This window comes from Triticum aestivum, chromosome 1D (genome assembly GCF_018294505.1).
Source record: "Triticum aestivum cultivar Chinese Spring chromosome 1D, IWGSC CS RefSeq v2.1, whole genome shotgun sequence".
NCBI classification, from domain to species: Eukaryota; Viridiplantae; Streptophyta; class Magnoliopsida; order Poales; family Poaceae; genus Triticum; species Triticum aestivum.
The window spans coordinates 319,676,550-319,692,461 of NC_057796.1; the positions used below are offsets into that span (position 1 = coordinate 319,676,550).

At 42.2% G+C, this 15,912-nt stretch overlaps 1 pseudogene; it reads right to left on the reverse strand.

Annotated features, from left to right (window-relative positions):
• Window positions 1-4,584: 4,584 nt before the first annotated feature.
• The window catches only part of LOC123159101 (putative F-box/LRR-repeat protein At5g02700), a 44,915-nt pseudogene continuing 33,587 nt past the window's right edge, over window positions 4,585-15,912 (reverse strand).

Genomic DNA, 15,912 nt, shown 5'->3' on the forward strand with positions numbered 1-15,912 from the left:
TTGACGCCCTGCGGCCTACAGAGTCCCGGCTGGCTCATACAACGTGTCCGGCTCGGTGACCTTTCTTACATGCCTTACAATACAAGTCCACATATTCATGGCGGTTTATATTCGTGGGCCTTGAGCCGCCTTCGGGTCTGGGCCCTCTACTAAGCCTACCTATGAACCGCCAATATTATTATACTCTTGGGCTTCATTGAGATGAACCGTCACAGGGATGACCCGGCCCCTCCTGGGTGGGTCATACCTGATAGTCATATCCCCAACATTAGGCCCCAGGTCGACTTGAACTTGTTCATGTCAATCTTCAATACTTAGAAAAATCCTTCCTCCTCTTACTGTGAAATATCATAACCCGCCATGATGTCATCTCCAAAAATTGCGATAACCCACCATGACGTCACCTGCCATTAATGCTTCACAGAACCCAAATCTTTAATAAATCTTCTTCTTTACTGTTCCACCGAAAATCGAGGCGTCCGCGCCGTCGCTTATCCATTTCCGCCTCCTCAATTCTCGCGCGCTATCACTTGTCCTTCCAGTCTTATAAATAAGACCTTGGAATCTCCTCTCATTCTACCCCTTTCCTTCTCACTTTCTTCCTTCTCCTCGCGACGCACCAACCCGCACGAGCTCCGCCGCTGTCGACCTTCGTCTCCGACCTCAACTCCGGCCGCTGCATCACCCTGAACGGACCAGAGAACCGCGGCGCCTCTCCGCCATCTCATCAGCATCGGTAAGCCCTCCTTTCTTTTGCCCTAGATCTGGTATTAGGGTTTCGGCATTCTTCAGTGTTCGTCGATGCTCGTCAGTGTTCGTCGCCGCCCTTCTTTATCCTTGTTTATATCCATGGATAAGATCTAAAAACCACACAAATCTCGCGCGGTAGTAGTTTTAGCATCTGTTTTTTATACTAGAATATACCTTCATCGCTACAGATCCCCTTTAGAGCACCTCTGCTTTTCCACTGTCGCCACTGTAGGTTTCGAATTTATTCCCTTTTTCTGAACAGTTTCAGATCCAAATCCATAACTTTAATCTGTGAAACCTGTTTGTCCAACACTTAGTAGAATTTTACCCTTTGTCAGATTTTGAATACATGTACCTTTCATGGCGGCTTACACGTCCGGCTTACAATTACTCATATACCATTAGTCCTCACTTAAGCCGCCATTCTGAATATTATACTGTCATCGCTTAAACTGTGATTTCACCAATTAACTTGAGCCGGCACTTTTTCTTTCCTTTAGGCTTTCTTTCACAATGCCGCCCAAAACAGTGTACACATGCAATTGGGTCCCTTCCATCGTCACCGAGGGCACTTTCAAAGACTTTTTCAAAGCCGGGTATCTGCCCGCCAAGAGTGTAATGCATTACCGTGCTCCTAACCCGGGTGAAGAAAAACCTCAGCCGAGGGACGGTGAAGTCATCGTTTTTACTGACCACATGAACCGGGGCTTCTCACCGCCCGGCTCTAAATTCTTCCGAGATGTTCTGCACTTTTTCCAGCTCCACCCTCAAGACATCGGACCCAATTCCGTGTCAAATATTTGCAACTTTCAAGTCTTCTGTGAGGTGTACCTTGAAGAGGAGCCTAGTGTTGAACTCTTTAGAGAGTATTTTTACTTAAACCGCCAGACTGAGTTCACAAATGGCCCTAGCTTGGAGCTCGGCGGAATTTCAATTCAACGCAGAAGAGATGCCATCTTTCCTTACGCCTGCTTGCCGAGTCACCCCAAAGACTGGAACCAGACGTGGTTTTATTGCAAGGATACTTCTCCGGCTGACGAGAATCCACTGCCGAGTTACCGTGTTGAACACCTGGACCCAAAACATAACCTTCCCGAAAAACTTACCGCCGCTGAACGGAAGAAGATTGCACCTACTATTGTGAAGGTCAAAGCTCTGCTGGGAAATGGGCGGACTGGTGTTGATTTAGTCAGGTGTTGGGTTTCTTGGCGGATCATTCCGCTAAGCCGCCGTACCGGCTTAATGTGTACTTACACTGGTGGGGAAAAAGATTCACTGCGCCACAGCTCCGCACCATTAACTGATGAAGCAATCAATGAAATGGTTAAGTCTCTTCTGAATGAAGACTCGGAAGATTGTGTCAAAGTGGGTCTGGCCCCTTTTTACAAGCTTAACCCGCCACCAGATGTAAGCCTTTGAACTTACTTATCTTCACCTCGTCATTTGAAATATCTTATTAACTCAACCCTTAATAACCTTTGCAGGCTAAGTCTGAATTTTGGAAGGTGGAGTATGACCACGAGGCTGCTAAAAAGGCCAGGGCTGCCAAAAAGGCCGCTAGGAAAGCCGCCAAGAAGACCACCAAGAAGAAGAAGAAACCAAGCGCATCTGACCTGCTCAAGCTGGATGACACCTCTGAGTCGGAGGTAGCCCTCGACTCTCTTGGCTTATTTTTCAATCACCTTATTGACACTGATTATTATCAGGCTGACACGGGAGCCAGCCAAGCAGCTGAAGAAGAAGTAACTATTATTTCCTCTGGCTCAGACCCTTTGCCAAGACAGAAACTTTGACAAGTAACCCGGAAAGTAAGGTTTTCACACCCCTTGGCTTATCTGGATCCTCACTTTCTTTTGAAGCAACAGCAACACGAGAACCACCGCCAGACCCGGACCAGTGGAGGTGACGAGCTATCATCCGGCTTACGGAACACTCCTGCCCCTCGAAAACGTCGAAACAAGGTTCTTTCCCTAATTACTCTTTTATCTGTTTGGCGGATCTTATCTGTTTACCTTCTAACTCTGTTGATGACCCTTAATCAGGAACTTGCCCGTTCTTCCTCTGGCGACTCATCACAAACTGAGTTGCCGGCTTTCAAAACTGCCCCTGGGTAATAGCAATTGATTTGACCCTGTAATTCTTCATACCCTTATATTTACACTAACTTGTCATAATCCGTGTAGTGGACAAGCAAAGCCCAACAAGAAGGCGAAGGTGAACAAACCAACTGAAGCACCGAAAACTGTTGAGCCAGAGCCACAAGTCTCCGTTCTTGAAGCTACTGACAAACAGCCGGAGGAACCTGTTACTGTCACTCCGCCTGAGATTCCGGATCTCAGTGTTGACGGCACTGCTATTAACCCTTCAACTCCTGCCCCCTCAGGCTCACCTAAGCCGTCAGAGGCTCACAATGATGATGTATTGATTACTGGCACCGGCTTTGTTGAACCGGGAAATCCAATAGCTTTGGCCAAACACACTGCCAAGCAAGAGGTTATTGAGAGGCGAAAACTGAAGTTTGATATATCCCATTATGCACAATTGAGCAGCAATGAGATCCTCTCCGGCTACCTCAGCTAGGTCCACTCCAGCCGCGACCTTGAAATTGATATGGTGAAACAGACGCACCAGAAATATGAGGTATGACTTCCAGCTTTAAGTAATTTATATATATCCTGCCAGCCCCCAAGTCTACTGGCTATGACAAGATTGAATAGGTTGTAGACTTTAGAAAAAAATCTAGAATCTTCTGTCCTAGAATCCCTCCTTGTCCGATTTAAATGTAACCCAGATATTTACACAAGTTGAGTTTTGCATCCGTAGCCCCCAAGGGTCGGCTTAATCCGTAGGAATGAGCCAGTCCTATTTGTTTTTGCATATAAAAGAGAGCTTGACTGCATAGCCCCCATGAGTCGGTTGGGACTGTTACATCACTTCCGGCTCATGATGAAGAAAATACAAACGATATGCATTTGCCCCCAAGTGCCAAAGTCTTGCTTGCAAAGTACTTGGGACTTTATTCATAAGAGCCGTTGTCTTGAAAAATTTCTTTGATAGACATTAGCCCCCAAGTGTCAAGTGTTGTTGCTGGCAAAAGACTTGGGACTTGTATTCTTGTAATCTTGATTCAAATGTTGATAACTCTATACTTTATACAGGATGCCACTGCTGAACTGGAGTCCCAATTGAATGATGCCAAGACCCGGCTGGCGACTCAGGAAACTGAAACCTGGAAGGCTGAGTTGAAATTCCAATTTAGCGTGGCTGAGTTGGAAAAACTGAAGACCAGCTTTGAGGCAGAGAAAAAGGCTTGGGCAGATGAAAAGACGGTTTTAACCCAACGTGCTGAGAAGGCAGAGGCAGCGCTTCAAGAAGTGACCACTGAGCTTACCGGTTTAAAACGTCATGTAACTCAGATGGTTTCAGCTATCTTTGGTGAGTCGCCTTGCCAAGTATCAAAAATGAATCATTATTTTGATCATATAACCCGCCATTTAATCATTCTGCGATATATCCAGGTCCCAGGAGCAGCAATCTCAATCAAGACATGCTTGTGAAGCTTAAAGTTGTCTACACACTTGTTGAGTAGCTGTACACCGGGACTCAACATGCACTAGCCGCCATTTCACCAACAGGTCAAGCACCAACTATGTTGATAGATGTTTTGAAGAAACTCTCTGTGCTGCCTGTAAGATTTGATGAGATAAAGCGATCATCTGCAAGAGCCGGCGCCGTGACGGCTTTGAGCCGGGCCAAGGCATGGGTACCAGAGCTTGACCCGTCTGAGGTAGCCACTGGTTACCCAAGCTTGAAAGAAGATGGTACACCTTTCGGTCAGAAAGACTTCTCAGCCTGCGTAAAGGAAATTCGTCCAATGGCCACTCTGATTGCCAATGACTCGAACCTCTCCAAGTACCATCCGGCTTATGACCAGGAGAATAAGAAGATGCCAACTCCGGCTTACAAAGTGATGGACTTAATCCCGCCAATCCGTAAGCACACCTTTGCTCCTGAAGTCGATCCGCCTGAGCTTATAGGTGATGAGGCTGAATTTGAAGATTTATCTGGCATCAATTGGTCATCACCAACTTTTCAGACGGCGGAAGAAGACGAAGAGCCGGCAAAGGATGATGCAGAAGACTCTGAGCAGCAAGGCCAAGAAGACTGAACCGTCGGGCGGCTCTAACACTTGATCTTTTGAAAAACACTTTGATCTCATTTGGCCCGTGGAGGTGTGTAATATGGTAGTAAAACTTTGAATCTGCCATGCCATTGTGCGCGTTTTGCTTTGCATGAGACTGCCAATTGAATATCTGCCACTGATGTTTATAATATCAGCTTTTTGAGTCTGTTCCTATATGCAAAAACAGATCACAAGTGTCCCACGGTTTACCACAGGACGGGTCATAATGCCCAATACATAATCACTGGAAACTAAAATAGCTTATAACCAGGCCATTGCTTAATTATAACAAAATATGTCATACCTTTGATATTTGATCACACTGTTGGTGTACCAAACCAGTAGAATATGGGCGACAACCCAAAACTTGAGCACTAGTAATTATCATATGTTGCCGGCTTATGAATAAAGCTAGGCCGGGTTAATAAACATCGAATATTATTTTATCTCGTACTGGCGACTTATAGTCAAAAGCCAGGCCGGGTCAATAAACACCGGATATTGACTTATTATGCACTGACGACTTATAGTCGAAAGCCAAGCCCGGTTAATAAACACCGGTGAATTGTGATAATAAAACTTTATAAGCCTTATCAAATAAACTTCAAAAGATCTGTCGAATAAAAATACACGAAAGCGAGGCTTTTCATGGGCTGCTAGGCCAAAAATCGAGTGCTTTCATAGGCTGCACAAGCCACTGAGTTAAACCGTTTTACAAACCTTATAAGATGGACCTCACATAACCAATCGTTGTTTTAACTTTGACAAGTTCAGGGTCTGCATAAGATTGACTTTTCAAACGTTCGGCAGGTCATTCCAGGAATACCTGGGTGGAGTGGCTTACTTAAAAAGGCAGGATAACCCGGGGTTTTAGGTGAATACACCCGGCTTCCAAGCCTGGCTTTTAAGCCTATCACAAGGGTTATAACAACTCTTGTTCTTTAGAACAAAAGAGCCCCCAAGCAATATTTCTGAGCTATGCTCAATGGGCACCTATGTTTGAGTTGTGCTTTTGCAACAGACTCTCTTTGGTCCCTTTAACCTGGGTACCAAGCCCCCAAGTTTTTTGTGTGTGTGTGTGGCCTATAAGCCGGATCAAAGGGTAATCATAACTTTGCTCTATAAAGCATAAGCCCCCAAGTGACCAAAAACTCGTTGTTTAAAGAGAAAAACGACAGAGGCCCTGCTTTAACAGGGATGCCGACTTTATTATATTGATCATAATATATACATTGTCAAAATATGTACATTAGAAGAGTCGGTGGCTCAGGTGTAGTAAGGCCGAAGATGAGCAATATTCCAGGGCCGGTGGGTCTCCTCCTCCGACTTAGGTGAGTCTTTGTGCTCTCGAACATCGATAAGGTAGTATGACCCATTGTTCATATTCTTGCTGACCACAAAGGGCCCTTCCCAAGGTGGGGATAACTTGTGCATATCAGACTGATCCTGGATGAGCCGGAGCACTAGATCGCCTTCTTGGAAAGTTCTGGTCTTAACCCGGCGGCTGTGGTAACGGCGCAGATCTTGCTGGTAAATCACCGAACGAGCCGCTGCGATGTCACACTCCTCATATAATAGGTCAAGTGCTTCCTGACGTGATTTTTTATTGTCAGCTTCAACATAAGCCGCCACACGAGGTGAGTCGTGACGGATGTCACTAGGGAGAACCGCCTCTACTCCGTAGACCATGAAGAAAGGTGTATAACCCGTAGACCTGTTGGGGGTGTATAACCCGTAGACCTGTTTTTATCATATCCCCAACAGCTATGTTATTTTGAGAAGACATAATTGCCTTGTTAGTATGCTTGAAGTATTATCGTTTTTATGTCAATATTAAACTTTTGTTTTGAATCTTATGGATCTGAAATTCATGCCACAATAAAGAAAATTACATGGATAAATATGTTAGGTAGCATTCCACATCAAATTTTTTGTTTTTATCATTTACCAACTCGAGGACGAGAAGGAATTAAGCTTGGGGATGCTTGATACGTCTCCAACGTATCTATAATTTTTGATTGTTCCATGCTATTATATTATCTGTTTTGCATGTTTTATATACATTAATATGCTATTTTATATTATTTTTGGGACTAACCTATTAACCTAAAGCCCAGTGCCAGTTTATGTTTTTTCCTTGTTTTTTAGCTTCGCGAAAAAGGAATACCAAACGGAGTCCAAACAGAATAAAACCTTCGCGATGATTTTTCTTGGACTAGAAGACACCCAAGAGACTTGGAGCTCAAGTTAGAAGAGCCATGAGGCGGCCACAAGGGTGGAAGGCGCGCCCCCCTACCTTGTGGGCCCCTCGATGACCCCCTGACCTAGCTTTGCCTCCTATATATTCACATATATTCCCAAACCACCAGAAGCATCCACGATAACACTTTTCCACTGCCACAACCTTCTATTCCCGTGAGATCCCATCTTGGGGCCTTTTCCGACATCCTGTCGGAGGGGGATTCGATCACGGAGGGCATCTACATCAACTCTATTGCCCTTCCGATGAAGCGTGAGTAGTTTACCTCAGACCTAGGGGTCCATAGCTAGTAGCTAGATGGCTTCTTCTCTCTCTTTGATTCTCAATACCATGTTCTCCTCGATGTTCTTGAAGATCTATCCGATGTAATCTTCTTCTGCGGTGTGTTTGTCGAGATGTGATGAATTGTGGATTTATGATCAGCTTATCTATGAATATTATTTGAATCTTCTCTGAATTCTTATATGCATGATTTGATATCTTTGTAATTCTCTTCGAATTATCGCTTTGGTTTGGCCAACTAGATTGGTTTTTCTTGTAATGGGAGAGGTGCTTAGCTTTGGGTTCAGTCTTTCGTGATTTCACCCAGTGACAAAGTAGGGTAGCGAGACACGTATTGAATTGTTGCCATCGAGGATAAAAAGATGGGGTTTTCATCATATTGCTTGAGTTTATTCCTCTACATCATGTCATCTTACTTAAGGCGTAACTCCGTTCTTTATGAACTTAATACTCTAGATGCATGCTGGGTAGCAGTCGATGTGTGGAGTAATAGTAGTAGATGCAGGCAGGAGTCGGTCTACTTGACATAGACGTGATGCCTATATTACATAATCATTGCCTTGGATATCGAAATAACATTGCGCTTTTCTATCTATTGCTTGACAGTAATTTGTTCACCCACCGTATTATTTGCCTTCAGGAGAGAAGCCTCTAGTGAAACCCATGGCCCCCGGGTCTATTTTCCATCATATTAGTTTCCGATCTACTATTTTGCAATCTCTACTTTCAGATCTATACAACAAAAAACCCAAAAATATTTTATCTTCTGTTTAGTTTTATTTATCTATCTCTATCAGATCTCACCTTTGCAAGTGACCGTGAAGGGATTGACAACCCATTTATCGCGTTGGGTGCAAGTGTTTGATTGTTTGTGCAGATATTGGTGATTCGTGCGTTCTTCTCCTACTGAATTGATACCTTGGTTCTCTAACTGAGGGAAATACTAATCTCTACTTTGCTGCATCACCCTTTCTTCTTCAAGGGAAAAACCAACGCAAGCTCAAGAAGTAGCATACATCAACCCAATTGCCCTTCCGATGAAGTGTGAGTAGTTTACCTCCGACCTACGGGTCCATAGCTAGTAGCTAGATGGCTTCTTCTCTCTTTTTGATTCTCAATACCATGTTCTCCTTGATGTTCCTGGAAATCTATCCGATGTAATCTTCTTTTTCGGTGTGTTTGTCGAGATCCAATGAATTCCGGATTTATGATCAGCTTATCTACGAATATTATTTGAATCTTCTATGAATTCTTATATGCTTGATTTGATATCTTTGTATTTCTCTTCGAATTATCGGTTTGGTTTGGCCGAGTAGATTAGTTTTTCTTGCAATGGGAGAGGTGCTTAGCTTTGGGTTCATTCTTGCGTGATTTCACCCAGTGACAAAGTAGGGGTAGTGAGACACGTATTGAATTGTTGCCATCGAGGATAAAAAGATGGGGTTTTCATCATATTGCTTGAGTTTATTCCTCTACATCATGTCATCTTACTCAAGGCGTTACTCCGTTCTTTATGAACTTAACACTCTAGATGCATGCTGGATAGCGGTCCATGTGTGGAGTAATGGTAGTAGATGCAGGCAGGAGTCGATCTACTTGACACGGACGTGATGCCTATATTACATAATATTTGCCTTGGATATCGTCATAACTTTGCGCTTTTCTATCTATTGCTCGACAGTAATTTGTTCACCCACTGTATTATTTGCCTTCAAGAGACAAGCCTCGAGTGAAACCTATGGCCCCTGGGTCTATTATCCATCATATTAGTTTCCGATCTACTATTTTGCAATCTTTACTTTCAGATCTATGCAACAAAAAACCCAAAAATATTTTATCTTTTGTTTAGTTTTATTTATCTATCTTTATCAGATCTCACCTTTCCAAGTGACCGTGAAGGGATTGACAACCCCTTTATCGTGTTGGGTGCAAGTGTTTGATTGTTTGTGCAGGTATTAGTGATTTGTGCGTTCTTCTCCTAATGGATTGATACCTTGGTTCTCTAACTGATGGAAATACTTATCTCCTCACTGCATCACCGTTTCCTCTTCAAGGGAAAAAACTAATGCAAGCTCAAGAAGTAGCATAGATCAACCCAATTGCCCTTCCGATGAAGCGTGGTAGTTTACCTCAGACCAATGAGTCCATAGCTAATAGCTAGATGTCTTCTTCTTTCTCTTTGATTCTCAATACCATGTTCTCCTCGATGTTCTTGGAGATCTATCCGATGTAATCTTCTTTTGCGGTGTGTTTGTCGAGATCCAATGAATTGTGGATTTATGATCAGCTTATCTATGAATATTTTTTGAATCTGCTAAGAATTCTTATATGCATGATTTGATATATTTGTATTTCTCTTCGAATTATCGGTTTGGTTTGGCCAACTAGATTGGTTTTTCTTGCAATGGGAGAGGTGGTTAGCTTTGGGTTAAATCTTGCATGATTTCACCTATTGACAAAGTAGGGGTAGCAAGACACGTATTGAATTGTTGCCATCGAGGATAAAAAGATGGGGTTTTCATCATATTGCTTGAGTTTATTCCACTACATCATGTCATCTTACTTAAGGCGTTACTCCGTTCTTTATGAACTTAATACTCTAGATGCATGGTGGATAACGGTCGATGTGTGGAGTAATAGTAGTAGATGCAGGCAGGAGTCGGTCTACTTGACACGGATGTGATGCCTATATTACATAATCATTGCCTTGGATATCGTCATAACTTGGCGCTTTTCTATCAATGGCTCGACATTAATTTGTTCACCCACCGTATTATTTGCCTTCAAGAGAGAAGCCTCTAGTGAAACCTATGGCCCCTGGGTCTATTTTCCATCATATTTGTTTCTGAACTACTATTTTGCAATATTTTATTTTCAGATCTACAAACTAAAAAACCCAAAAAATATTTAGTTATCTTTTGTTTAGTTTATCTATCTCTATCAGATCTCACCTTTCAAGTGACCGTGAAGGGATTGACAACCCCTTTATCGCGTTGGGTGCAAGTGTTTGATTGTTTGTGCAGGTATTGGTGATTTGTGCGTTCTTCTCCTAATGGATTGATACCTTGGTTCTCTAACTGAGGGAAATACTTATCTCTACTTTGCTGCATCACCCTTCCCTCTTCAAGGGAAAAACCAACGCAAGCTCAAGAAGTAGCATACATCAACCCTATTGCCCTTCCGATGAAGCGTGAGTAGTTTACCTCAGACCTACGAGTCCATAGCTAGTAGCTAGATGGCTTCTTCTCTCTCTTTGATTCCCAATACCATGTGTTTCCTCGATGTTCTTGGAGAGCTATCCGATGTAATCTTCTTTTGCGGTGTGTTTCTCGAGATCCGATGAATTGTGGATTAATGATTAGTTTATCTATGAATATTATTTGAATCTTCTCTGAATTCATATATGCATGATTTGATATATTTGTATTTCTCTTCGAATTATCAGTTTTGTTTGGCCAACTAGATTGGTTTTTCTTGCAATGGGAGAGGTGCTTAGCTTTGGGTTCAATCTTGCGTGATTTCACCAAGTGAGAAAGTAGGGGTAGCGAGACACGTATTGAATTGTTGCCATCGAGGATAAAAAGATGGGGTTTTCATAGTAAATATTGCTTGAGTTTATTCCTCTACATCATGTCATCTTACTTAACGCATTACTCCGTTCTTTATGAACTTCATACTCTAGATGCATGCTGGATAGCGGTCGATCTGTGGACTAATAGTAGTAGATGCAGGCAGGAGTCGGTCTACTTGACACGGATGTGATGCCTATATGCATAATCATTGCCTTGGATATTGTCATAACTTTGCGATTTTCTATCAATAGCTCGTCATTAATTTGTTCATCCATCGTATTATTTGCCTTCAAGAGAGAAGCCTCTAGTGAAACCTATGGCCCCTGGGTCTACTATCCATCATATTTGTTTCCGATCACTATTTTGCAATCTTTTATTTTTAGATCTATAAACCAAAACCCCCAAAAATATTTAGTTATATTTTGTTTAGTTTTATCTATCTCTATCACATCTCACCTTTGCAAGTGACCGTGAAGGGATTGACAACCCCTTTATCACATTGGGTGCAAGTGTTTGATTGTTTGTGCAGGTACTGGTGATTTGTGCATTCTTCTCCTACTGGATTGATACCTTGGTTCTCTAACTGAGGGAAATACTTATCTCTACTTTGCTGCATCACCCTTTCCTCTTCAAGGGAAAAACCAACACAAGCTCAAGAAGTAGCATACATCAACCCTATTGCCCTTCCGATGAAGCGTGAGTAGTTTACCTTAGACCTATGGGTTCATAGCTAGCTAGATGGCTTCTTCTCCCTCTTTCATTCTCAATACCATGTTCTCCTCGATGTTCTTGGAGATCTATCTGATGTAATCTTATTTTGCGGTGTGTTTGTCGAGATCCAATGAATTGTGGATTTATGATCAGCTTATCTACGAATATTATTAGAATCTTCTATGAATTCTTATATGCATGATTTGATATCTTTGTATTTCTCTTCGAATTATCGGTTTGGTTTGGCCAACTAGATTGGTTTTTCTTGCAATGGGAGAGGTGCTTAGCTTTGGGTTCAATCATGCATGATTTCACCCAGTGAGGAAGTAGGGGTAGCGAGACACGTATTGAATTGTTGCCATCAAGGATAAAAAGATGGGGTTTTCATCATATTGCTTGAGTTTATTCCTCTACATCATGTCATCTTACTTAAGGCGTTACTCCGTTTTTTATGAACTTAATACTTTAGATGCATGTTGAATAACGGTCGATTTGTGGAGTAATAGTATTAGATGCAGGCAGGAGTCGGTCTACTTGACACGGACGTGATGCCTATATGCATAATCATTGCCTTGGATATCGTCATAACTTGGCACTTTTCTATCAATTGCTCGACATTAATTTGTTCACACACCATATTATTTGCCTTCAAGAGAGAAGCCTCTCGTGAGACCTATGGCCCCTGGGTCTATTTTCCATCATATTTGTTTCTGAACTACTATTTTGCAATATTTTATTTTTCAGATCTATAAACCAAAAAACCCAAAAAATATTTAGTTATCTTTTGTTTAGTTTTATCTATCTCTATCAGATCTCACCTTTGCAAGTGACCGTGAAGGGATTGACAACCCCGTTATCGCGTTGGGTGCAAGTGTTTGATTGTTTGTGCAGGTATTGGTGATTTCTGCGTTCTTCTCCTAATGGATTGATACCTTGGTTCTCGAACTGAGGGAAATACTTATCTCTACTTTGCTGCATCACCCTTTCCTCTTCAAGGGAAAAACCAACACAAGCTCAAGAAGTAGCATACATCAACCCTATTGCCCTTCTGATGAAGCGTGAGTTGTTTACCTCAGACCTACGGGTCCACAGCTATTAGCTAGATGGCTTCTTCTCTCTCTTTGATTCCCAATACCATGTTTTCCTCGATGTTCTTGGAGATCTATTCGATATAATCTTCTATTGCGGTGTGTTTCTCGAGATCTGATGAATTGTGGATTAATGATTAGTTTATCTATGAATATTATTTGAATCTTCTCTGAATTCGTATATGCATGATTTGATATATTTGTATTTCTCTTCAAATTATCAGTTTTATTTGGCCAACTAGATTGGTTTTTTTTTGTAATGGGAGAGGTGCTTAGCTTTGGGTTCAATCTTGCGTGATTTCACCTAGTGAGAAAGTAGGGGTAGCGAGACACGTATTGAATTGTTGACATCGAGGATAAAAAGATGGGGTTTTCATCATATTGTTTGAGTTTAATCCTCTACATCATGTCATCTTGCTTAACGCATTACTCCGTTCTTTATGAACTTAATACTCAAGATGCATGCTGGATAGCGGTCGATCTGTGGACTAATAGTAGTAGATGCAGGCAGGAGTCGGTCTACTTGACACGGGCGTTATGCCTATATGCATAATCATTGCCTTGGATATTGTCATAACTTTGCGCTTTTCTATCAATTGCTCCACATTAATTTGTTCACCCATCATATTATTTGCCTTCAAGAGAGAAGCCTCTAGTGAAACCTATGGCCCCTGGGTCAATTTTCCATCATATTTGTTTCCGGTCTACTATTTTGCAATCTTTTATTTTTAGATCTATAAACCAAACAACCCAAAAATATTTAGTTATCTTTTGTTTAGTTTTATCTATCTCCATCAGATCTCACCTTTGCAAGTGACCGTGAAGGGATTGACAACCCCTTTATCACGTTGGGTGCAAGTGTTTGATTGTTTGTGCAGGTATTGGTGATTTGTGTGTTCTTCTCCTACTGGATTGATACCTTGGTTCTCTAACTGAGGGAAATACTAATCTATACTTTGCTGCATCACCCTTTCCTCTTTAAGGGAAAGACCAACGCAAGCTCAAGAAGTAGCATACATCAACCCTATTGCCCTTTCGATGAAGCGTGAGTAGTTTACCTTAGACCTACTGGTCCATAGCTAGTAGCTAGATGGCTTCTTCTCTCTCTTTGATTCTCAATACCATGTTCTCCTCGATGTTCTTGGAGATCTATCCGATGTAATCTTCTTTTGCGGTGTGTTTGTCGAGATCCGATGAATTGTGGATTTATGATCAACTTATCTACGAATATTATTAGAATCTTCCATGAATTCTTATGTGCATGATTTGATATCTTTGTATTTCTCTTCGAATTATCGGTTTGGTTTGGCCAACTAGTTTGGTTTTTCTTGCATTGGGAGAGGTGCTTAGCTTTGGGTTCAATCTTGTGTGATTTCACCAGTGACAAAGTAGGGGTAGTGAGACACGTATTGAATTGTTGCCATCGAGGATAAAAAGATGGGGTTTTCATCATATTGCTTGAGTTTATTCCTCTAGATCATGTCATCTTACTTAAGGCGTTACTCCGTTCTTACTCTAGATGCAGTCTGGATAGCGGTCGATGTGTGGAGTAATAGTAGTAGATGCAGTCAGGAGTCGGTCTACTTGACACAAACGTGATGCCTATATGCATAATCATTGCCTTGGATATCGTCATAACTTTGCGCTTTTCTATCTATTGCTCGACAGTAATTTGTTCACCCACCGTATTATTTGCCTTCAAGAGAGAAGCCACTAGTGAAACCTATGGCCCCTGCGTCTATTTTACATCATATTTGTTTCTGATCTACTATTTTGCAATCTTTTAATTTCAGATCTCTAAGCCAAAAAACCCAAAAATATTTAGTTATCTTTCATTTAGTCTTATCTATCTCTATCAGATCTCACCTTTGCAAGTGACCGTGAAGGGATTGACAGCCCCTTTATCGCATTCGGTGCAAGTGTTTGATTGTTGGCGAAGGTGCATCTATTGGGGACTTGCGCGTTTCTCCTACTGGATTGATACCTTGGTTCTTAACTGAGGGCATATCTGGCCATGGTCCATGCCGGGCCTAAAAAAGCCCATGGCAGAAAACTAAGGCCCAGGCCCTACCATCGGGCCTACTTTTCAAGCCCAAGCCCAGCTCATCTAGTAAAAAGCCCTGAAAAGCCCTTAGGGCTTAGGGCCGTGGGCCGGGCCACTTCCTTAAAATGCCAATATGTCAAGCCCAAGCCCGTCCAGGCCTTGCTGGTGGGCTCAAAACTCAGGCCCAAGCCCGGCCCACGGGCAAGCCCATTGGGCCTAGGCCCTGGATTTTAGGGCCAGGCCTGGGTGGGCCGACAGGGCCGGGCCTGAGATGGCCAGGACTAACTGAGGGAAATACTTATCTCTACTATGCTGCATCACCCTTTCCTCTTCAAGAGAAAAATCAACGCAAGCTCAAGAAGTAGCAGGAAGAATTTCCGGCGCTGGTTTCGGGGAGATCTACGTCAAGCCTACCAAGTACCCATCATAAACTCTCATCTCTTGCATTACATTATTTGCCATTTGCCTCTCGTTTTCCTCTCCCCCACTTCTAAAACGATTTTCAAGAAAATACAAAAAGATTTTCCTCTTTATTCGCCCATGTTTCATTCGTCTTTTCGTTTGCTTTTTGTTTGCTCGTGTGTTAGATTACTTGCTTTGTCACGATGTCTCAAGAGAATACCAAATTGTGTGACTTTTCCAATACTACTAATAATAATTTTACTAGTACTCCGATTGCTCCTGCCACTAGTGCAGAATCTTATGATACTAATGCCGTTTTGCTGAATCTTGTTATGAAAGATCAATTTTCCGGCCTTCCTAGTGAAGATGCCGCATCCCATCTAAATAATTTCGTTAGCTGTGTGATATGCAAAATAAGAAAGATGTGGATAATGATATTGTTAAATTGAAGCTATTTCTGTTCTCACTACGAGATCGTGCTAAAACTTGGTTTTCATCTTTGCCTAAAAACAGTATTGAGTCATGGAATAAGTGTAAAGATGCTTTTATTTCCAAGTATTTTCCTCCCGCTGAGATCATCTCCCTTAGGAACGATATTATGAATTTTAAGCAACTTGATC